General features: G+C 48.2%; 1 protein-coding gene and 1 long non-coding RNA gene across 8 annotated transcripts in view; one reads left to right on the forward strand and one right to left on the reverse strand.

Moving 5' to 3' along the window:
• ACTN4 (actinin alpha 4) overlaps window positions 1–24,250 on the reverse strand; it is a 72,978-nt gene that overhangs the window by 32,726 nt on the left and 16,002 nt on the right. The window lies entirely within an intron of this gene.
• LOC144286436 (uncharacterized) lies at window positions 359–22,792 on the forward strand. 2 transcript variants are annotated; one of them, XR_013354501.1, is made up of 5 exons: window positions 359–569; window positions 8,281–8,547; window positions 19,614–19,646; window positions 19,772–19,909; window positions 21,667–22,792. It is a non-coding gene; the product is annotated as an uncharacterized LOC144286436 (long non-coding RNA). The 2 variants fall into 2 exon arrangements; XR_013354500.1 differs by lacking the exon at window positions 359–569 and adding an exon at window positions 7,900–8,044.

Below are 24,250 nucleotides of genomic sequence, written 5' to 3' on the forward strand. Positions count from 1 at the left end.
TGGACTTGTCTTTGAGAATACATGTGAAGAAAACCACAGAGAAGAGGCTTTAGAACCTGCCTCTGCACACTGGCAGCCTGTTCAAGATTCTTCTCTGGTTGTTAAAATAGCACAGGGTGTGAGTGGGGGAGAGGAAGGGGTAGAAGGAGAAAGATGGGCTTGTTGGTTCTGCTGGGATCCAGTCACCACTCCCAGTGCTGTGGTGCACCAGGGAAGGCAGGCTTCAGAGGGGCCCCTGGGCTGTTTCTGCTTTGTCACTCTGTGTGTGGGGGGAGGGAGAGGAGGTCTAGCATGCTGGTCATAAAGTCCTTCCTGTGTCACAGGGACCCCTCCCAGTGGCCAGGATGTCGGGGCGGCAGGGGGAATGAATGATGGATATTGTTTGGGAGGTGACCTAAGCAGCCAGGAATGTGGCGGGGTGGGGGCGGGGAGGCTTTAATGAGCCATTCATCGATGACTCCCTCCCCCAACCCAAAGAGTTAAACTCTACTTGGGGGCAGTCACTAAATAAGAAACAAACATTTGAAGACCCAGGGCAACCAAGTGGTATTCCAGCGGGCAGAGTGATGGTGAGTGCAAGAAAGGGTTCTGGCGGGATGCGGCTGACCCAGCTGGAAAAACTTTGTTTCCCTCTTTCTCTCAACGACTTCCTGTTACAAAACAAGGTCCCTGCTACAAAACATGGTGGTAATACTGAAGGGGGTGGTATGGAGGGAAGTATCTGTTGGAAACTGGAATTCCACTAAACCCAGAATAAAGGGAGTCTCCTGCAAAGTCAGTCTGGGCCTACAAACAGGCTCGGCCAAGCGCCTTGGCTGGGGCAAGCACGCTGGCTTTGATGATCAGCCCTGGCAAGGAGGGCTCCTGGACCAGGGTCGGAGGCTGCAGTATTCCTACTCACGCAGCAGATCCTCACATGTGGATTCCATTGACACCACGCTTCACAGAATTTTAGGAAAAACTCTCTGCTGCTTCATGCGGCATCCCCCGCCTTCTGCTGTGTGTGCTGCCCACCCCCTTAGCAGCATATCGCAGGCCAACAGCCTGACCTATAAGGACCAGCTGCATCTTTTCCCCAGGCCCAGGACTGACTGGAAGTGGCCATAGCAAACTCCCCCAGGGTACACGGAGGCAAGACAGGGCTCCCTACGGTGCTGGGAGTTTTCAAACCTCGGCTCTGCAATACCGTGTTGGGTTTGCCGCTCCGCTGGGGCATCAGCTGCCTTGAGGGGGAGGGCGCCGTCCCACCTCCTGAACTCCCACCTTGCCTGGTGTGGCCTCTGATGCTGCCCATGGTTCCTGCTTCCACGGGTCCTCAGGAAGGGTGTCTGGGGCTTGGACACAAGGGAGGGACAGCTATTTATCCCAAGGATAGGCATCCACCCTTCTTATCACCTATCTGCCTGGCTACTGCCAGGCTTCTGACGAGGCCTGGCCCCAGTGGGGCATCTTTTCATTTCCTGAAAGCAGAAACTGCTCTCCTGGCCTCTGGGCTTCATCCACCAACTATAAAGGCCCTTTCAGGGCCCGATGCCTCAGCCTACTGGAATCTGGGTTGCCAGCAGCCCAGCAAAAAGGCAATCACCCTGGCAACAGCTGTATGGATTGTCCAGGGAATCTGTGAGCCTCTGAACAGTTCTGAGACTGTACACATAAGTACTGTTTTGAAGACCCACTGCCTTTAACCACAGCTGAAGGGGACAGAAACCAGGGAGCAGGCTGAGAAAAGAAGATGAACCACTCATGATAACAGGGCTACCATGTAGACAGATGCAGGCCAGCCAGAGGGGGGAAATTAAGGCTGGTGGTTTTGTAGCATGGGGGACACAATGAGCTGCCCACCCAGAACCCAATTCCACAGCTAGCCAAGGGCAAAGCGGGCATGCTGCATGTGCCTGCCTCATGATGACATAACCTAATTTGAAAGCAATTACAGAGAAATATGGAATGCTTCTTAGGTCCTGGCCTGACGTTGCCTTATTCGGAGTTTTCTCAGCCTACATGAAAAAGCTCTGACTTCCCAGTTGAAGGAGAGGTATAAATACCACAGAGCGGAGTAGTGAGCATTCCAGAGGTCCTGCGTGTCTCTCCAGAAACCATCTCTCCCCCACGCCCCCTCCCCAGTAGCCAACGTTCCGCCCCAGCCAATCACCCTGTGAAGCTCTCGGAAACACATGTGCTGCTGCTGCTGCAACAGGCTGATTCTGGAGTGCAGTCCCTACCTCTTGAGAAGCACCGGTCTAAAACTTTCCTGCAGCTCCTCACAGGGCTGGCTATTGCTCATCAGTCAGGACTTTCCTCAGATAACATCATCTCAAAAAGCCTTCTCCGATCTTGATATCTGCACCCTACAATCACTTAACTCTGTTACGTCGTATTTGCTGTACTTGTTACTTTCAGAAATTATGTCCTCTGTCCGTAACCAGTGTCCCTCCCAAGTGTACCATAATCTCCGTGAGAGCCGAGTCCTGTTGGCTGCAGGGCCCCACCGCATTGCACAGCTGGTGCTCAGTAAACCTTAGAACCAACAGAATGGTTTGGGGGCTTCTCATGTCCAGTCACGGATGACTTCGTGGTTTCTAATCCCATTTTATACTGGTGAGAGTCCCAACTTAGGGATAAAACTGCTTGCTTTCAACAGTTCACAAAAATAAATCCTGGAACTGTACATATTCCAAAAATGAGCCAGGGAAGACATGCTCTTGGCCTGCCACTCCAATGGAAGGGGAACGGGAGTCTTCAGGTGCCTTGTTTGCCCAGGCATTGGGGCCACTGGACTTGCTGAGACCTAGGTTCAAGGGCTGGGCCGGGACACTGTAGCAATGAGCGGACTAGGAGGCAGGCCAAGGAGAGGACAAAGTGGCACGGTGCTCCAGAGCAAGAGCCCTCAAAGCTCAAACATGGGTTCAAACCTTCACTTCGCCACTTGTGTGTGGCCATAGAAAACAAAGTCACCTCTCTCAGCTCCCACTCCCTCCTTTGTTTTTTTTTGTTTTGTTTTGTTTTGTTTTCCACTCCCTCCTTTGTAAAATGAGGATAACAGACAATGATGTGAACGTTTAACAACAGGGCTATACACACATAGTGTGCAGTAAGTGATCAGTTGATGCTCTATTCATCACTGCATCCTTTCTATTCCAAAAGGTGCTACCCACGGCATCAGTGCTGCAGCTGGTGAAGCCAGCTCCCCCAACCCCCGCCCCTAGGATTCACCATGTTGCTGGTTGTACACTAGTGGCTGACACCACATACTTTTCCCCAAGCCTCCCTTCCTTTAGCCTGGCTATCTGACTACCAAATGAGTAAAGGTATTCCTTTACTATATGATCAGACCTAGTTCTTCATGCTTCCAGAGACCCTTTAAGCCCAGAGGTTTTTGCCTCTGGCTGTATATTAGAATTACTCTTAAGCTCTTCTGGTGTTTTTTTCTCTCAATTTTTACGATAACAAATACTGTTTGAAGCCACTAAGCTTTGAGGGAATTTGTTAGCCAACAGCAGAGGACTAATGCAACACAGAGGCAAAGTTGCTGGATCCTAGGTGTGCACGTACTTCTTTTTAACGAGGTGCATAGTTTGGAGAACCATTTTTTTTAAATTGAGTTAGAATTCACATACCATACAACTCACCCTTTTAAAGTATAAAAAATCAGAGTAAAAAAAAATCGGTGAGTTTTAGGTTATTTATGAGGCTATACAGTTATCACTATCTAATCTCAGAATATTTTCACCAAACTGTGAGCACTCTGTCCCCCCAACGCCCAGCTCCTGGCAACTGCTAGTCTACCTTCTGTCTCCGTGCATTTGCCTTTTATGGACATTTCATATAAATGGAATAACGTGGTATGTGGCCTTTGTGTCTGGCTTCTTTCATTCAGAGTGTTCTAAAGGTTCATCCACGTTATACTGGGTGTCCATGCTCTGTTACTTTTTGTCCAAGTACTATTCTATTGTATGGATGTGTCAGATTTTATTTACCCATTCAGTCACAAGTTGATGGACGTTTGGGTCATTTCTACCTATGCTACTGTGAATAAGGCTGCTACAAACATTCATGTGTAAGTTTGAGTGGATGTGCATTTCCAGCGCCCCTGGGTATACACCTAGGAGTATAACTGCCGGGACATACAGCAACTCTATGTTCAATCATTTAACGAACGACCAGACTGTTTTCCAAAGAGGCTTTACCATTTTACATTCCCATCAGCAATGTATGAGGGTTCTGATTTCTCCACATCCTTGCCAACACTTATTATTGAACGCTTCGATTACAGTCATCCTGGTGGTTGTGAGGTGTCATCTCATTTTGGTTTTGTTTGTTTGTTTTTAAAGATTTTATTTATTCATGAGAGAGAGAGAGAGAGAGATTGGCAGAGACACAGGCAGAGGGAGAAGCAGGTTCGATGCAGGGAGCCCGATGTGGGACTCGATCCCGGGTCTCCAGGATCATGCCCTGGGCCGAAGGCAGACGCTAAACGGCTGAGCCACCCAGGGATCCCCTCACTGTGGTTTTAATTTGCATTTCCCTAATGACTAATGATGTTGAGCATCTTTTCATGTACTTATGGACTATTTGTATTAACCTCTTTGGAAAAGGTTTCTAATCCTTCACCCATTTTTTCTTCTTTTTTTAGATTTTATTTATTTATTCATGAGAGACACAGAGAAAGAGAGGAAGAGGCAGAGACACAGGCAGAAGGAGAAGCAGGCTCCATGCAGGGCGCCCGATGTGGGACTCGATCCCAGGACTCCAGGATCCTGGGTTGAAGGCAGGTGCTAAACCGCTGAGCCACCCAGGGATCCCCCCTTCACCCATTTTTTAATTGGCTATTTGTCTTTTCATTGTTGTATGTAGGCATTTTTAAAATTTTTTATTTATTTATGATAGTCACACAGAGAGAGAGAGGCAGAGACACAGGCAGAGGGAGAAGCAGGCTCCATGCACCGGGAGCCCGACGTGGGATTCGATCCCGGGTCTCCAGGATCGCGCCCTGGGCCAAAGGCAGGCGCCAAACCGCTGCGCCACCCAGGGATCCCATGTAGGCATTCTTTATATATTCTGGACACTACACCCTTATCAGATACATGATTTGCAAGTATTCTCTCCCATTCTGAGGGCTTTTTACTTTCACTTTCTGAGTGTCCTTTGAAGCAAAAAAAAAAAAAGTTTTTAATTTTCACTCAGTCTAAGATAACTATTTTTCTTTGTTATGTGTGTTTTTGGTGTCCTAATAAACCACTGCCAATCCAAGGTCATGAAGACTTATGTCTCCATTTTCTTCTAAGTTTTATAGTTTTAGTTCTTACATTCAGGTCTTTGATCCAGCTGGAATTATTCTGTATATGGTGTGAGGTAGGGGTCCAACTCCATTATCTGCATGTGCATATGCAATTGTCTCAGCACTATTTATTGAAAAGATGACTCTTTTGGGGTGCCTGGTGGCTCAGTCGGTTAAGGGTCTGCCTTCGGCTCAAGTGGTCTTGGGATCAAGCTCCAGATACTTCTCCCTGCTAAGCGGGGAGTCGGCTTCTCCCTCTCTGTCCCTCCTCTGCTTGTGTGTGTGCTCTCTAATAAATAATAAAATCTTAAAAAAAAAAAAAAAAACTGAAAGAAAACTCTCCCTGTTTAGTATGTCTTTCACCCTTAATGGAGATCAACTGACAATAAATACATGGGACCTAGGAGTTTCATAAAAATGTCTACTTCACCCCAGGTCAAATGAATCAGATTCCCTGGAGATGGGTCTTGAATAATGAAATTCAAGAAGCTTACCAAGTTGAGTCTAACATGTTGCCAGGGTTAAGAATCACCACTTTAATTTAACTCCCTCATTCTGTAAGTGAGGAATCCAAGGCCCAGTGAGAACTAAGGAGCCCCTGGATTTGTCGAACTGAACTGGACCATGGAGCTAAAAGAAACCCCCCAGAAAAGCAGGGGGAGGCAACCCAGGGTAGGGGAGGGGGTCCTCCAGTCTAAACTTGTTTCTGTTCTTAAATGGACCTTTTCCGGAGCTATCCCACACACGGAAAACCAACCAACCAACCAACCAGCCAACCCAAAGCTACTCAGATTACACTCAAAAGAAATGAGTCTTCCCCAAGGGGGAAGACGCTGCCCTCTCCACAGAGCACACAGGGAGATAAGGGTCTCAACTAAAGGTAGTTGGGGCCCATAGGGTTGAGGTAGAGGCAGCACTCAGCTCTCAAAAGAAAGCTTTTCAGCAGGAAGAAGAGATGGGTGAGGCCTACCTGAAATAGCTACCTTTAAAAGAGAAAACTTCCACTCCCAAAAGGCAGTTTTTAAATTAGGGCAGCAGCAGAGACTGGGGACATGCCCTCCGCCTCCTCTCGCCCAACCTGGCATTTTGCTGTGAAACCATCAGGCACAGGGGCGCTTCACCTGAAGAACAGGGAGTCTGAACTACAAAAACCCCATTTACTTTCAATGGCTTACAGCTGAGCTCAGGTTTCGGGGTAGGAAGAGAGATTAAAGATCGTCTGGTTTAAACTTTGATCCTTCAGAAAGATAGCCAAGTGAGCCAATTCTGGCCCTGAGACTGTGCGGCTTGGAATCCTAACAGGTGCCTAAGAAACAAGTCTTTAGATTTATCATTTCAGCGTGGACAATCCACCCATGGACTTGCTTACCTAGGTAACAGGCATTTGGTACTGGGGGAGAAAAAGCAAGAGGGGGCATTGAGCAGACTCCAGTCTCATTCAGGCAAGTGCTACTTCTGCCCTGAGCCACCAAGGCCCAGCCCAGAAACTCCCGACAGAACTGAGAAGTGAAAAGGCAGGTGGCATGTGGAGGCAGGGCAAATACCACCATTTCTCCCTCTGTTCACCCTCTAGCAGACAGCCTGATTCCTGCTGGAACTTACATGATCCACAAACTGGGCTGTGGTAGGGGAAGGGTAATTATGCCAGGCCTACAAGCGATTTCTAACAGTGGGGCAGATTTTGCTTTTGACAACTACAACTCCTCCTTGGTGATTCTTTCCTTTTTCTTGTTTTGGGACATTCTGATTTAATGGTCCACCAATCAGGTCAGAAACCTTTTCCTACTCCAGTGAAAGCTGGGAGGGGTGTCTGGGGACGGGTGACATGACTAGGGCAGAACTTAGTTGGTCTAGAAATCTGTGCTCTTGACGACTAGAGCCTGGGGCAACACTCAAGACATAAATTTGTTTCAGATGTACTCTGTCCCACTGGCTTCCCACTCAGAGCCCGGGAGTAAGATGATCCCTTCGAGAAGAAGGGTGAGTTCAGAGGCCAAGAGAATATAGGGCATTTATCTGCATGATCAATTCCTCTCATCCCTGAGTGGACCAGCACTGGCAGGGGGCCCAAGGAGGTGCTGAGTACTCATCAGCCTGCCCACCCTCTGCTGAGGCTCAGTGCAACTCCTCTTTGGAGCTGGCACCGAGCAGGGGCTCAGTGAATACTGGGTGAGGGAGTGAATGAATCCATCGTCAATCTGGGAGGTGCCTCAGACCCAACATTCCTGGCTTAGAGTTCGGAGTTTGCCAAGAGGTAATTGGTGGTGTTCAGAGTTATCCACTCTAGCCCTTAGCCTCGTGTAAGCAGGCTCTGGGGGTCTTTTTCCTTTGCTATTTTCACTCTGTCTTAGATCCCTTGAACACAAAAGGACAGTATCAACAGTGTCTTGAAAGGATTTAAAAAAAAAAAGAAAAACCAAAATAACGTTCTATAGCCAAAGGGTAATTACAGGATTGGGAGGAACCAGTCGAGAGAGAGAGTGAAACCTCTGACTCATAATCGCTCCATTAAAAATGGTGAAACCGTCTGCCCTGGCAGAGTGACAGGGCTAGGCTCCCACTCCGGCTCGCCCCACCTACAGGCCTTCCTGGGGCTGGTACTAAGGCCTGGCCAAACCACAGAGCAGTCATAAGGGGCAACTGTCTCCAGGAGCAGTGTGACGTCAGCGAAGGAGGAGGCCCCTGCTGCTCTCAGGGGTAGATCTGACTCCTGGCCCTGTCAGGACAGAGGAGTGGCTTTGTGCGTGTGTGTTGGGAAGCACAGAGGTAATGGACCGCCGTCGTGAAGGTGTGGGGTCAAGTCTTCCAGGGAGGACTCAAGTGCTCCAGCTCTCTCTGACCCATTAGTGCTGCTATGGAGCTGAGTTTTCAAAGAGAGCAAGAGGTGTTTTTATGACTGGGTGGGGTATGAGGTTTCCCCTAATCTAACTGTACAAATGACTCACATTTATTGAACACTTAATGCTTACCAGAATTTGTTCTGAGTGCTCTATATTTTACAGATAAGGCTCCAAAAGCTGAAGCAATCTGCCCATGGTCACACAGCTGGAAGGTGTCAGAGCTGGGATCCACACGTCTCCTAATCAACCTCAAGTCTGACCAAGACTGTTTTGTTTGTGGATCTTGCTGTCAGACACCACGTAAGGTGCCTCCTGTAGTTTTTCTCACCTGACCCATTCTAAGGAAGACACAAAACCAAGTGCAGTCCCAGAGGCCCTTGGCCAATTCCATCCACCATAAGCACCGGAGGCCTCGCGCTGGGCTGCAGGGTGAGTCATGGGAGAGGGAGGGCAAGTCAGGTGACCCAACGAGAATCAGAGCTATGCTGAGGTGGCCTGGTTACCTTGACATTCCTGTGATTCTGCCAAGGTAAAAAGTAACCTGAGGAGTTTGCCTTATATGGGCACAATGACAGATTTCAACACAATGTGTTAACTGACCCTGCATCAAATCTGTTCCCGGATTGCACAGGAGAGGCTTGATAAAGCTCTGAAAGTATAGGAAATAACAATTTATGACAGGCTATCACTGGTGACTCATAAAACAAAGGTGCAGCCCAACTGCCATTGTGTGCCCTTTAGAGAAGTGGGGGAAGGTTGGTGGCTCCCAGGCCAAGTGGCTCTATCACTCTCCTTCTCACACGTGGCAGGGGAGGCCTGGCTTAGACCCCTCCCTCTGTTCACAGGGCCTGGTTCAGTGCAGGGCCTGGAGGAAATTGATTTCAGGCTGGAGCAGAACAGCCAGTCCTCTATGGGTTCAGAGAGCCCCAACCACCTGCTCTGTCTCAGAGGAGTTCAAAAAGGAGAAACAGGAGCTGTACTGGGAGGCACAGCCTTTCAGGTCCACAGAGAACAAAATGGCTAGGTGTCAGTTCCCTGACACTGCCTGAGAACCAAAGAAGGTGACTGACTAGGCCTTCCAGGATTCCAGAGTCATTCATTCCAGGCTGGACCCAAAATGCTGGTATCAGACAACCCCCCTCCTGGGCAGCCCCTAGCCCCTACCCCCCCACCCCCCAAGAAGAAGACACTGCTCTGAGCCCCAACCAAACTGCAATCATTCATTCTAATTTTCAAATTATTGGGCATCTATGACACACCACCTACTATTCTGAGCACTGGGATTAAACAAGGCCAACAAGAGTGGAGAAGTGGACAAGGAGTGATTTTCAAACAGCTATCCCAAAAGAGCTCTGCCTTGAGGGGTGCCAGTGATGAGGGCAGGTGCCCCCTACTCAAATTAACCCTCAGCAGCTCTTTTTGTCTATTTTATAAAAATGGCAGATACACAAGACTCAACTTGAAACACAGTTGTGCTGCTGAAAAATACCATGGCGTTAAGTCTCAAATCCTCCATGTGAAATCTATTCCAAGTGGCTGTGGCCCTTCCACGGTAGCCGCTACATCCCACCGGATCGAGTATGAGTGTAAGACAGGGCTCTGTGGAGCTCTGGAAGGGGAAAGGGGGGTTTCTGGTGCCACTGACATGAATTCCCTTCCCTTCCCTGCTAAAGCCTTTGATCCTCTCAGCTCCGTGGGTGGCAGGCGGCTGGAGAAGGCAGACACCACATGTGCTGCCATTCCAGTCTGAGATGGTGGAAGCCTGCTCCCTTCTGTAAGGTGGAGCAACAAACAAAGGGAAGATAAGAAGGCCTAGATCCCAAAGTTCCCTCAATGTCTGGCCTGGTGCCCACAGATAGAATTTGACGGGGAGGACGAGAGAAAGGCAGCCTGAATCCACAGCAGAGTTGCCGGAGCTGGCAGCCATTCTTCCTGGGGGGAGCAAACCCTTGCCGTGAATTCTAACTTCCACAGCATACTCTCCTCTCGAACAAGAAAACTACAGGCAGGGCAGCCCCGGTGGCTCAGCGGTTTAGCGCCACCTTCGGCCCAGGACCTGGTCCTGGAGATTGAGTCCCACGTCGGGCTCCCTGCGGGCTCCCTGCGTGGAGCCCGTTTCTCCCTCTGCCTGTGTCTTGGCCTCTCTCTCTGTGTCTCTCATGAATAAATAAATACAATCTTTAAAAAAAAGAAAGGAAGGAAGGGAGGAAGGGAGGAAGGGAGGAAGGAAGGAAGAGAGAGAGAGAGAGAGAGAAAGAAAAAGAAAGAGAAAAAGAAAGAAAGAAAGAAAGAAAGAAAGAAAGAAAGAAAGAAAGAAAGAAAGAAAGAAAGGAGAAAGAAAAAGAAAACGACAGGCAGAGGGGATGAAAAATCCTCAGTTTCTTTCACTAAACAACTACTAAGGTAAAACTGGCCTGCAGGTTACTTTCCCATCTCCTGGAAGAGCTGAGATTCAGGACAAGTAAAGAGAATCACAAGCAAGAGTCTGGGGAGACCTACAGAACCTGACAGCTCTACCCCTCAAGGAGTGTGCGGTCGGGCTGGAGAGGGAGGGACACTATAGGCTGGGCAGTGTGATCGGAGTACAGTAGAGGTCAGGCGACACCCAATCCAGGCTGTGAAAGAGGAGCAGTGTTCTGATAGGGGATGACCTGGGAAGAAGGTCATTCCATGTGGTGGAAACATCAAGAGCGTAAAAAACAATGGGCAGATGTCCAGGGACCCCTGAGAAGTGGGAGGAGATGGGGCCAGAAGGCAGAGAGGTTGAAGAACTCCAAAATTATTCTTTGGGCCATGAGGGGCAGGTTTCTTTGTGACCTGATTAGATATGAGTCTCAGAAAGAAACGTTCACAGGGCTAACACGCGATGAAGCAGGGGCCTGGAGTGAAGACAGCTGGGAGACTGCTGAGGAGACTTGGGCACACAAGCATTAACTCACGGAGGTCTCACAACAGCCCCTGGACGCAGGCACTATCCTCACAGAGGGGTTAAGGCATTTCACCGGAGCCACACAGTGAATGGCAGCACTGCAGCCGCACCCAGACAGTCTGACTGGAATGTGCACCCTGAAGCAGCCCATGTGTGGACCCGAGCTAGGGCACCAGTAGTAGCAAAGGAAAGGAGGAAGGTGAGCATCTGCAGAGATACTTGAGAGACAGAAATGAGCAAACCTGGATGCCCCTCCAGGCAGGGTGAGAAGTCACAAGATGACTCCCAGGCTTCTGAGCTGGATGTGACCCACGGGCAGGGCAATGGCCAACCCGGGCAGAAAAGCCCCAGAGGGAAGGGCCTGCAGATCGAGCGCGGTCTAGGCTATGCTGAAAGTGAATTATGTGCTGCACAAGCAGCCAGCACTCAGAAACTGAAGTCTAAAACTTGGCAGAAGGGTCACGTTTTCCCTTGGTCACTCATTTAAACATCTCCTGAGCTGCTCCCATGGCCGGGAGTGGTACTGGTGCCCAGCATTCAGGGAGAGGTAAGGCCACATTCCTCCATGAAAGACCTCAGAGCCTAACAGGTGACAGTGATACGTGAGCAAACCATTGCATGGGAGAATAATGTGTATGTTGGGACTTGAGACACGGGAGTCCTGCACAGGGCGGTAAGACCAGAGGCCAGGGAGGATAAATTCCTCCAGGGAGGGGAGCCTGGGTGGCTCAGTAGGTTAAGTGTCTGCCTTCAGCTCAGGTTGGGATCCTCAGGTCCTGAGATCAAGCCCCAAGTCAGGCTTCCTGCTCAGCGGGGAGCCTGCTTCTCCCTCTGCCCCTGCCCCTGCCTGTGCTCTCTCTCTCTCTAATAAATAAATAAAATCTTAAAAATCCTCCAGGGAAAAGGACACACATTTAAGAGGTGGGTAGAGGGAAAGGAGCCAGAGACGAGGATGAGAGGAAGTCAAGAAATAGAGAGACAGTAATGTCAAGGAAGGCAAAGGGGAGGAGTTTCTGGTTTTTTCTTAAGGCAATGTCAGAAGCATCAAGTGTGACAGGGTGTGGTGTGGTTATACTGAAAACATACATCCGTATCAGTTAAACATAAGGCGCATTTATGGGTGATGTCTGGAGTTGTCTTTAAAATACTCTAAAGTGGAGTGTTGGACGGTGCTGAAAACAAGTTTGGCAAAATGATAATTGCTCCTGCTGGGTGATGGGTACATACGGATTCTGTTTGCAAATGTTCCTGTGTGTGTGTGTGTGTGTGTGTATTGAAAGGATCATGCACTGCATAGATGTTGAGAAAGGAGGGCAGCCACCACCACCTGAATCCCCAGCACTTAACACAGTGCCTGGTGCAGGGGAAGCGCCAAATCCATCCCCTCTTGGGGGTAGAAATTAGCCAGTCTCTAGAGATTGCCAAGAGAGCAGCCGGGGCCCAGAAATGTATATGGGAAGTGAGAAAACAGAATCAGCAAGCAAAGGCTTACACATTTTTAAAATCACCAAGGCCAATATCCAAGCCCACTTCTTTTTCCCAGGACAGAACCATCCAGCACCATTCTATTTTCCTATGAGAGAGACACAGAGTCCACTGCCCCCAGCTTTGGTTTCCCACTAAGTTCCCTGGGCTCCTCTCCTCTCACTATACCCAGCAAAGGCTGCTGGGGCAAATGGGCCCTTTTCAGAGGCATATCAGAGCACACCTCACTATCGTCAAACGAACAATCTCTTTTCTCCTCTCCTGCAGAACAAAGTTGTATTTAGAAGGAAAAACAGTCTCAGGTTTTGTGTCCCGAACAGAGAGAAGGTCCCAGGGGCACAGACTCGGAACAGAGAGTGGCTGCTCCCCCAGCATCGCTCTCGTGGACAGTGAGGGAGGTGTGGAGGGATGAGGCAGACAAAGCCCAAGGCCAGGCCTGACAGCAGACACAGGGCAGACTGTCATTCTGAGTCCCATGGCCTGGAGAGCAACGAGGAGCTATCGAATTCTGCTCAACCACACCATGTAGCCTATCTTTCTCTAGATTTTCCATGGTTTGGGCTTCTCTGCCAATGCCCCATAAATAACAATGGCCACCAAAGATAGCCCGACTGAGCTTCCTTTCCTGGTCCTGCATGTCTCCAGGCTCAGCTCAGGATGTGGAGATGAGTGGGCTGCCCCAGACCACGGTACAATAGTGAGCTGGGTTTCAGGAAGGTGGCCAGCCTGCTAAAACATGGGCTACGTTTTGATTTTTCCAGCTATCCCTAGAAACAAGACACTTCGCTCTCTTACCATATGAGTTAATTTGACTTATAGGTAGCAATTTCTGTATAAAAGGATGAAGTTTAAATAAAGAAAAAAAAAAAAAAAAAAAGACAGGTCTTCCTGCATTTAGCCACCTGTGTCATTTTGAAGGCAGGGGCCTTCCTCTTGTCCTAATCACCGTTGTGTCCCGCTGCCGAGACCCGTGCCTGGCACACAACGTGCGGACATCTAACTTGTTAAATATTTGCACAGAATAGGATTCTGTTCTAACTATGATTTCCCTCCTTTCCCCACTCGAAAAGCATCCTATTTGTGCCTCATCACTACAGGCATTGATGTACAACTCTGTGAGGACAGCTGGCTACCCTACTGGGGCTGGAAGTGACCCAAGGGAGGACTTCTTAGGACGTTCCAGAGCGCAGAGCTTAACAGAGAGGCCGCGTTTAGATGGGATTCAACTGGCCTGCAGAGACAGCCTGGTTCTGGAGAGTGACAGTGCCTTCTCAGAGGAGGGCCTGTGGACACTCAATCTCTACTCTTAACATCAAGGAGAGACACACAAGTGATGGATGGAGAAGTGGCAGGTCCATTCTACCTGCTTGATTGGCTATTTCTGCATTCATCCAATAAATATTTATTTACTGAACACTTGTATCTGCCAGACATGTGATGGCATCACGCTAAGGACACAGCCATGGACAGAACGGATTCAGTTTCTGTTCTCAAGGCCTTCACAGTCTCATGGTGAGCAGAGAAAGCAAAGGATGGTTCCAATTAAAAGGAGAAAAAAATAAAAAATAAAAAAAAATAAATAAAAGGAGAAATAGAGATGACAGACATGCCCCTAAGAAAGGTACTGAACCTTAGGCTAGAGGGGTCAGGTAGGATTTCTCTGCAAAGAAGAGTATAAACTCAGATCTAATGAATGAGCAGGAGCTGGGATTGCTAGGGATTTGGCAGCAGGAGGGGATGGAAAGGATTCCACAAATAGGAAAGAGCATGGAGCAGAGGCAGCTGGTGTGCCTGGAGCACAGTGATAGGATGGGAAGGGGTGAGAAGATCCTGCAGGGCCCAGGGGACTTCCAGATTTGATCCCAAGGGCAAGGGTTATCAATCAAGATTTCAAGCAGAATATTCTCTGGCTCCCAAGTAGAGAAAATGGAGGGGAGAGGGCCCAGGGTTGCTGCTCAAACTTCAGCATCGGCACCTGGCCATGCTGGTGCCACAGAAGCTGGGGCACCTGGTTATGCTCCTGCAAAGGGACAATGAGGCTGCTTCAGGAGAGCCAGGCGGACCTCAGGGCTTCCTGAGATGAAAAGCTACAGCTCGGGCCTTTCCGGGCCTGTCTGTAGTAAAGAGCAGAAGGGCTGCCTGTTTACCTTCCACATCCGGCCACAGTTGCCCTGCCTGGGTGGAAGGCTTCCCAGAGGGAAGGACGCATGTGGTGTGCTCTGTAGGACACATAATACCTCATCTAGCTTCCTCAGAGCCCTGGGGGGGCCCACCTGCCTCCCTCAGAAAAGTCTACAGCCCCCTCACAGGACACTGCTATACAAAGCGCTCATTCTCTCCCGCCTTGGTTTTCTCACCCAGCAATACTGAGTCTGCCCCTGAGCCACAGAGGCTCCATCCACCATGCCAGGTCTGAGATAATCAGGATGAATAATAGATTGGTACCTCTTTCTGGGAATCTCACTTCCGCTTCAATGAAGACCCCTTCAATGCTTAATGCTGACATCTAGCAACTGAACTTTCTAGAACTCAAGTGCAATCTTCAAAGAGGAGCTGGCTTCAAGTTTAGACCTAAGACAGCACTCTTGCCTGCAGTTCCCTAGTTGAACAGTTCCCAACCTCCTACCTCCAAAGGATCCTCCGTATCCAACAGGATGAGACCTCAGAAAGACTCCATCCCAACCCCCAAACCAGGAGACTGAGCAGTTATTAAAAGAGCCACCATGTACTGAACTCTACAATGTGCCAGACAAGTCCCACACCATCCCTCACTGGACTATTACAACCAGGACATAGATATGTTATTGAACCCATTCTATAGATGAGGAAGTTGACGCTTCCTTCCCCAAGGTGCCCTGGGCAGTAAGTACTGGGTGAGGACCAGACTGGAGCCTCTCTGGCTTCACAGCCTATGTTCATGCTACAGCCTCCAAGGCAAGAGAAAGCCTGAGAAGACACCAGGCCCAGCTTCAGCCTCTGTTTGGCACCGCTGTGGACCCTGGGAGCGCCCAATGTCCAGGGCCTGCTTTCACTTTGCTACAAGGCCTCTCAGCTAGGTGATATAGAGTTGGGCCAATCCAGCTGACCTATCATCAGGAAAGTCCATGATAGCAGCTGAAACATCTGCTCAGCACCCCATCAGCCAAGGTGCACATGAACATAAGATGGACTTGAACCCTTCATGGCTGCAGGCCTCACTGTTAGCCACTGTCAGCCATAAGGAACCTGGCTTAAGATGTTCGCAAAAGTCCTTTCTCTTGAGACATAGTTTTAGACTTATTAAAAACCAACAAAGCTGAAAAGGCAACACCCAAGTCAGGTTGGCTATAGTCTCACCATATGCTTTTCAGACCAGGATTAATTCTTTGGCTGGTTTTAGACCTTCAATTTCAAAAATATCTAGTTTGTGCTTGCCTGCAAAGGAATGTAGCTGGGCACCTCCCACCAGCAACACAGAAAACAACTCCTATTGCCATCACCTGGTTTGGCCAGAGAGCTAAGTCAACTCTTCAACATTACACCACCGTTTCAACAGTCCTGCTCTGTCAAATGCTTGTCTCCAATCTAAGGTGCTGAGGTGAAGGTGACATGCTCACAGACTCGCAGAACTCTAGGCTACTGAAGCAGGGCCATCATCAACTCTCTCCTCTCCCATTCCCCAGGACCCAAATCGTAGGTGCTCTGATGCCAACACATGCCTGAAGTCCATGAAGGATCACCAAGAGCACTTGAGTCTTACTCCTAGGCATATGAAGTCACAGAGAAGAGAACCAATCGCTCAGCCCTGACATGGGAGAAATAATCAGAAAGAGAAGAGCACGGTTTGATTCTTGGTTCTGCTGCTTATTGGCTGAGTGCCTGTGGGCAAGTACATAACCTCTGCAAATCTGTTCCCTCATCTGTAAGGTGGAAATAAAAACACAAGGCTGAAACCCTACATTTTTTGCAACATTATCGGTAACTGCCAACATTGGAAGCAACTCAAGTATTCATCAATAAATGAATGAATAAAGAAGATATGGTATATTTACACACATACATGCAGACAATGGAATGTTAGCCATAAAAAAGAGTAAGATCTTGTCATTTGTGATAACATGGATGAACCTAAAAGGGCCGATGCTAAGTGAAATAAGTCAGACTGAGAAAGACAAATATCCATTTATACAGGGAATCTGAAAAACTAAACAAATGAATAAACAGCAGAAACACACAAATGGTGGGAACTGAGGTTGTCAGAGGGGAGGTGTAGGAGGACAGGCAAAATGGTGAAGGGGAGTGGGTGATACAGGCTTCCAGTTAGGGAATGAATAAGTTATGGGGATAAAAGGTATAGCATAAGGAATATACTAAATGGTCCTGTAATAGTGTTGTGTGAGGACAGATGGTAGATAGACTTGTGGTGAGCACAGCATCATAATATACAGACTTGCCAATCACTACTGCTGTACACCTGAAACTAATGTAATATTGTGCATCAACTATACTTCTATTAAAAAACACAAACAGAGATCCCTGGGTGGCTCAGCGGTTTGGAGCCTGCCTTCGGCCCAGGGCTTGATCCTGTAGTCCCAGGAACGAGCCCCACGTTGGGCTCTCTGCCTGCTTCTCCCTCTGCCTGTGTCTCTGCCCCTTCTGTCTCTGTCTCTCATGAATAAATAAAATCTTTTAAAAAAAAGGGGGGGGGGGATCTCTGGTGGCTCAGCAGTTTAGCGCCTGCCTTCAGACCAGGGTGTGATCTGGAGTCCTGGGATTCAGTCCCACGTTGGGTTCCACGCATGGAGCCTGCTTCTCTCTCTGCCTGTGTCTCTGCCTCTCTCTCTCTCTGCATCTCTCATGAATAAATAAATAAAATCCTTTTTAAAAAAACAAACAAACAAACCCACAAACAAGGGCACCTGGGTGGCTCAGTTGGTTAAGCACCTGACTCTTGGTTTCAGCTCAGGTCGTGATCTCAGGGTAGTGACTAGGGTCGTGACTGGGGGGGGGGGTCCACACTCAGCAGGGAGTCGGCTGTCCCTCTCCTTCCCCATCTGCCCCTCCCTCCCACTGCACCTCTGCTTGTGTGCGTGTGTGCACGTGTGTGTGTCCTCATGTGTGCATGCTCACCTGCATGCACACTCTCTCTCAAGTAAATAAGTAACTAAAATCTTAACAAAACAAAACATGCAGGGGTGTCTGGCTGGCTGGCTCAGTCGGAGGAACATGCGACTCTTGATCTTGGAGTTGTTAGTTCAAGCCCCATTTTGGTGTAGAGATTACTTAAAATCTTAAAAAAAAAAAAAAACCCACACAAACAAAAAATACACAAGGCTGATGTGACAATAAAACTAAGGAATAGATGGAAAAGTGCCATATGCTTTATGAGGTGTCATGGGATCTGTCCCAGCATCAAAAAAGGACATGTTTCCATGGTGTTCCACTTGACTGGGAGCCCTATGAGGGCAGGGCTGGTTCTGTTGGGGTTTTTCACAGCTGTATACTCAGAGCCCCCAAACAGTGACTGGCATGAAATATGTATTTATAGAATCAATGCTTTCTGATTGCATTTAGAATCAAACCCAAGATCCTGACCAGATGCACATCCAGGCCGCTGTCAACTTTCTGACCTCCTTTTGTACTCCCTTCCCCACTGGGCCCCAGCCACCCCAGTCCCATTCTCTCTCTTCCCACACTCTGCTCCCAGGCTGACTCCTGCGCACCATCCAAGTCTCCTTTCCCTGTCACCATCCCCTAATGACAGCGAATTCCCCCCTGCACCCTCTTAAAGGGATCTGCTTTTTCTTTATAAACGTGATCACATTTTGGAACACTAAGTATTTGGGATTTTTGTTGCTGCTTTGAAAGCCTATCTTCCCTACTGGGCTGTAAGCCTGATGAGGACAGGAAGGAATAGCTCATTTTACTCTTGCTTCTGGCACATACTGAATAAATGCTCAGCCTACGGTGAATGCGTAGACCACCTCATCTCCTTCATCAACCACAGTGGGATCAATTATCTAAAATGGGTGAGGAGGCTTCACTTTCTCTCTTTTTTTTTTCTCCAATGCATTGCTCTACCTCTCCTTTCTCCATAATTCATTTCCTTCCTCCTCTATTCATCCCAAATCCACCAAAAGGGACAGACAGAGATAAGAAAAACAAACACCCATGTATGGTCCAAATGGCTGGCAGCGGAACCCACTTAGAACTCCTACTTGGTCTCTAACCTCATGAACCTTGGCCTGACGATCTGTGGAGAGCTAGAACGTTATCACCCTCCTTGCTGTGGTAGTGTGAGAACCCCGCTGGACTGATGTGACGGGCCTACAAGGGTGACGAAGTCTCCTCCACCCAGCTGTTTTTCTGGGTGGAAAGTGCTTTCCCTCTCAGAGAGACTTTCCATCCATGGAGAGGCAGTGAGCAATGCAAAGCATTACAACCATTTTTCCTCCAGCTATTTCTAGGCACACAAATAACATGTAAGGACTCAAGGCCAGCTTGAGAAAACAATTGAGCCAGGAAATACTCAAGCCAGTGCGGAGGCAACAGAGCCCAAAAAAGTTAAGTTGAGGGCGATGGCTTTCTGGAGAGTTTCCTGGCTCTTCCCAGACAGAAGGTCCAAATTCAAAGTTCAACAAGGATCCTTTTCTGTGGGACCATTCATACAATTAACAGGAGCCTCGATTGGAGCTTAGAAAAAATTATGTGAATTTTTCAGGAATCCGCGTCAAAAAAATTTTTTCAAGTTAACAAATTTATTGCACACCAAGTACATCCCATTTTTCTGAAATCCATCAACCCTCATCAGTAATTAGTGCTGCATTGTGGTTTTTCTAAGAAAAGATCTTAGAATTGGTCTCTTTCACAAAATCTGGATTGCCAATATCTTCCAGAAGTCAAATTAAAGGGATCGTTCCTAAATGAGTATTTCTGTACACCTGCCACTTGGGTGCAAATTTTGAACTGGCAGCTAATTTTGAACGTTGGCATTGTTCACCAGGTTATTGTGTGTCAAGAATAGCTGCCTTTGTATGTAAGTGTGGTTAGGGACCTTCTAAAACAAAAACAATAAAAACCTTTCTGCTATTTTTGTTCACAGAAACATGGAGCCAGATCCTAAAACATGTACATGGTGAGAATTTTGAGGAGCCAACTATTTGTTAGCTATGGTAAGGGGGGGGGGGTGTCCCAAAGATGGAAAACCACAGATAAGGCAACCCGCTTTCACTGCCATTCATTTCAACCACCTTTTATCAGAGCTGTCAACAAGGAGCAAAAGAAAATGGATTTTCTCCTTCCTGGTAAGAGGATTAAGCAGTAGAAATCCAGTCAAGAGGAAAGAAGGAACTTCTGAAGGAAACTGCAGAGAGGATCAAGAGCATGCAAATGTTCAAGGTCAGAGGTCATAAATGGGTAGCTCTAGGGGCCATAAAGGCCCCATTTTGTTCAGCTTGCTAGTTGTTGTATTTTATTTTATTTTATTTTATTTTATTTTAATTTTATTTTATTTTTTAAGTTGAATTAATCGCCTCTTAAAACTCCATTCCAAATTTTTGGAACATGAAATCCCAGACACTCATTCCCACCTGGCCACAATCAGATGAAGCTGAACAGTGTCTGCCACAGCCCTACCCAGGCTACTTCACTGGTTTTTGTCACCTGCCTTATGGAATCCAGGACCACAGTCCCTCAGCTCCAGAAGAAAACCAGAAGCACTCACATCCATTCCCCTCACAATGGCCCAAGTGACAGGACCGCCCACCCAGGGTGACAAAACCACCCCCACTCAGCTTCCAGCTTCCTTTGGCCACCATCCCACTGCGCTATGCTCCCACAGATCCAGAGACAACCTGAAATCCCAGGTGGGAATGGAGGGTGTTCTGTGGTCCCCAAACTCCAGAATGGAAACATCAAATTCCCTGGGGGACCTCGAAGCCATTCTTTCCAGGCATTCTGACCAAATGGTGGGGCTGGGAGGCTGACATGGGGCAAAGGTATGGTCAGGAAAATGTTAGAAACAGGATATACTGGCTTTATGGGGCCCAAGAGGAATGACACCCCCCTCGGCTGCCCACACTTTCCAATTGGTGCTAAGAGTGAACAGCTATTTCCACTAAAGATCAGAAAAGTGCTAAAGTTTCCATACATTGAAGATCAAGCCTTGAGATTTTTGGCTGGGCTGCAACTGCCTCTCTCTCCTTCCCTCAACTCTTGCTTCCACCTAATTAGCAAGTGAGCTAGCATTCCAAGGGATGATTTCCAAAGTGTTCCCAAAGAACAAAATCCCAGGACTACAACCATGAGGATGTCAGCCCTGGGACTGCTACGAGCCCATCAAAAAGTGGTGCTAACCTCACCAACTTCCTGAGGCCACAAGGGACTCAGCTTCCTGGTGGTTACCACAAAAAAACATGGCTCCTGATGCCCAAGGCAGATCTAGAATCAAGCAGCAGCTCGAACAAATCCAAGGGCAGCCATCTTCTCAGGCACTGGCTGTGGTTTTTGCCACCACCCCACCATGATCTCCACCAGTTCCCCAGCTGACACACACACACAATGTAAATAAAAACAGCAGTCTTATGGCTTCTAGACTCCTCCACCCATTCACTTAAGACCAGACTGAGGAGGCACTGAAGTTTCTCCCACATACAAAGTCTAGATGCCACTGATGGTGGACAACTGCAACTCTGGCTTCCTTGGCCAGAGAAGCATCCTTTTTGCCCACATCCTTCTCTTTCCAGCAGTGTGTCTCAAGCCAGGACAGTTCTAAGAAAAGCTGGATCCCACAGTGATCCCTCAGCCTTGGGGAACTTATGAACCCACACAGCAGGAACCAAATGCTCAGGACTCACCCGGAGGTCAATTTATGAGAGAGTAGTAAACCAAAAGTCACATTCATAAGTACACGTCACCTTAACATCCAATTCACTTTTGCCATTAATTTCATTGACCATTTTCCCCTCCAGAATGTAAATGCTCTGAGGAGAGGAGGTAGGTTAGTTTTCTTTGCTATCTCTCCACCCTAACATGGTGTCTGGGTAAATATCAGTTGGGGGGCGGGGGAGGGGACGGGAATACTAACAGATCACAGGATATGAACCTCAGGAAACTTACATGGCTCTTATATTTAATCCTCAAACTTCCTTTTAAAGCTGTTAGGATGTTTTCTAAGGAGAGGAAGGTGCAGGGGGCACTCCAAACTGTATCCTGATCCTGCATTAGCATTTCAGAGCTTTCATCAAGAGACCAGACTGTGCAAACATGAAAGGAGACCCCGCATTAGAACCTCCTCCGAGTAAATCATCCATGGTTTATTTGGAATTCTGGGTAACAAGCACCTCAAAAGACATAACTCTCCTTAACCAGGCCTGGATCTTCTTATGACTGCCTTCTGCCGTATAAATAGCAAGCCAGCTTGCATATTTTGCATTAATGTCTTCATGCAGGGCTGGTTTGAGTTTATTTTTGTTGCTTTCATTTTAAGACTGTGTTTATGCCTCTCTGTTAGACTTCCAGCCAGAAGAAAAATGACAAGATGCTAAGCTTGTCCTTTTTTCAGAGATGCTCCAGACGGCTCCTGGAGGCACATGGGAAGATTAACAACTTACAGGTGCCAACTCATGGCATGGGTGGTTTTCCAAAATGGTTTTTGTGGAAAAAACAGACACACGAAACTAGGCCTGTGTCTCAGTTTCCACACTTCACAACGGAGCCTCTCGTTCTTAGAGGAGTGGCAGCGTTCACCTAGTGCTGAACTTAGCACCCTGCCTTGTGGGCCACAAATCCCACTATAGAGAAAAGCACTAAATGCGGAATGGCTCAGAAAAGGCTGTCTCTTAAAAAGGCAGCAGCATTTTGAGGAGCAAAAATAGCAAGAGAGAATTTTTTAAACTTGGAGAAGTTGAACCCAGCTAAGAATATTTCAAAGACCCCCCACTTATGATTTCCCTCCCCGCCCTGCTTTTCAATTGACTTGCCTCTTCTGAGGACAGCTAAACACACACACATTCACAAACTCCTTTTTCAATCCCACCAACCCTCCTCCCCCAAAGCCAGGCTCGCAATGACAGCTCCGAACAATGACATCACCCCAGGTTTGCCTCTTTGGCAGGGTCACCAATATTGTTTGCAGTGGATTTCCTGTAAAGGTTCTTAAGGCAGGAAACTAGTCCTGTGCCTTGAGTCCTCCGCCTGTTTTGAACCATCCTGTCAAGTCGAAACAAAGGCTTTTTGTGTTTTTTCCTTTAAAAAAAAAAAACAAAACTTCCCTGCACTTTTAATGAGCACCTTAATTACAGCTAAAGTATTAGATATATTTACGGATGACCTCATGCCTGCTGATAATTAGCAATTTGAAAGACCTGGCACATCTTTAGCGCTGGTTCCTTCTCCTTCACCCCCTCCCAGAAGCGTTCAGGTTAATTACTAAGCTTGACCTTCCAAAACAAAGTAGGTCTGGCCCAGTCAGCCCCCCTCCACCTGGGCTCCCAGGCGGAGAGGGGCCCTTCCTCCTTCTGAGTGGAGAATGGAAACTGCGTCAGAGAGGGTTGATTCGCCTGGGATAATGATGTAGGAGGGGTGACAGGTTTCTGGGGGGCCCTACTCTAAGTGCCGACAAGTTTTAATTAACGCCCGGGCTAATTCAACCCTGGCACAGTCAAGGGGAAGAAAACTGCTCATCTCGGAGAACGTGTTTCGATTTGTGAGTCCCAGTAGTGACGGAGGAGTGCCCCTCCAAGGGGGCTCTCACCGAGGACTCTTCTGTCTATGTATGCTTCAGGTTCTCCTGGGGCCCGTGAATCCCAAAAGGAGGTACGGCTGACTCAGGCTGTTCCTTTCCATACACTTCTCTGTGCGAGAGGGGTGTGTGGGCCAGATTTGGAAAGCGCAAACCGGGTGGCCCTCCAGCAGGGTCCGCCTGCACCCCCACTACTCCCCCAATCGTCAGTTGTCCCTCCATTGTAACATTTTCCAATTTCCAAATTTGCTGCGGGCCTGCGCCCTGTTAGGGGAGAGGCTGGGAGGCGGACATTCTCCTCATTCTTTTGCCTTATTAGGTTATGGATTTGATTGCTTTTGGGGGGGATAGGGGCTAAGTTGAGGAATGGCATCAGGAAGTGACCTCGGGAAGGGGGGGCTCCCCCGGAGGAAGGCAGTACAGAGGATGGAAGAGCAAGCAGTGAGAAGCACTGGGGAAGGAACCCTGGAAGAAGCATGGCTCTGTGAAGCGCTCTAGAAGGTCCCATGTTCCAGGTCAATGACTGGAACACCTCTACACCCTGTGATAGCATTTCTGCAAGTTATTTTTGGGGTTATCAGTGAGAAGCTCTTCCTCTTTCTACATCATTACCAGTTGAGGGATAGCAGCATGACCTGAGGCTGTGGGTTGTTTCTAACTTGAGTGGATAAAGATTTTTTTTTTCTTTCTTTAGAGGGAAGAGGACAGGGCAAGAAGGGGATCTAGGGAAAGAGCCCCTGGGCTGATCCCAAACTTAATAATAAGCTGTCTTATTCATGAAAAAGCCTTGCCAGCACTACCTATGGCTCATCCAGACATGAAACTGTTCAGGATTTGCAACTCTGAAATAAGCTACCTCCCTAGGTAATGAGGCCCAGATACTTGACAAAGAATTGGCCTTTGAAGGTGCTGGCTAGGTTTCAGAGTTCAGAGCTCCCTAGGAGAAGACTGAGGAAAGTGGGTACATGTTCTGGGTTTTCACTGAGCTGCACAATTCA

This window comes from Canis aureus, chromosome 1, assembly GCF_053574225.1.
Source record: "Canis aureus isolate CA01 chromosome 1, VMU_Caureus_v.1.0, whole genome shotgun sequence".
Taxonomy (NCBI): Eukaryota; Metazoa; Chordata; class Mammalia; order Carnivora; family Canidae; genus Canis; species Canis aureus.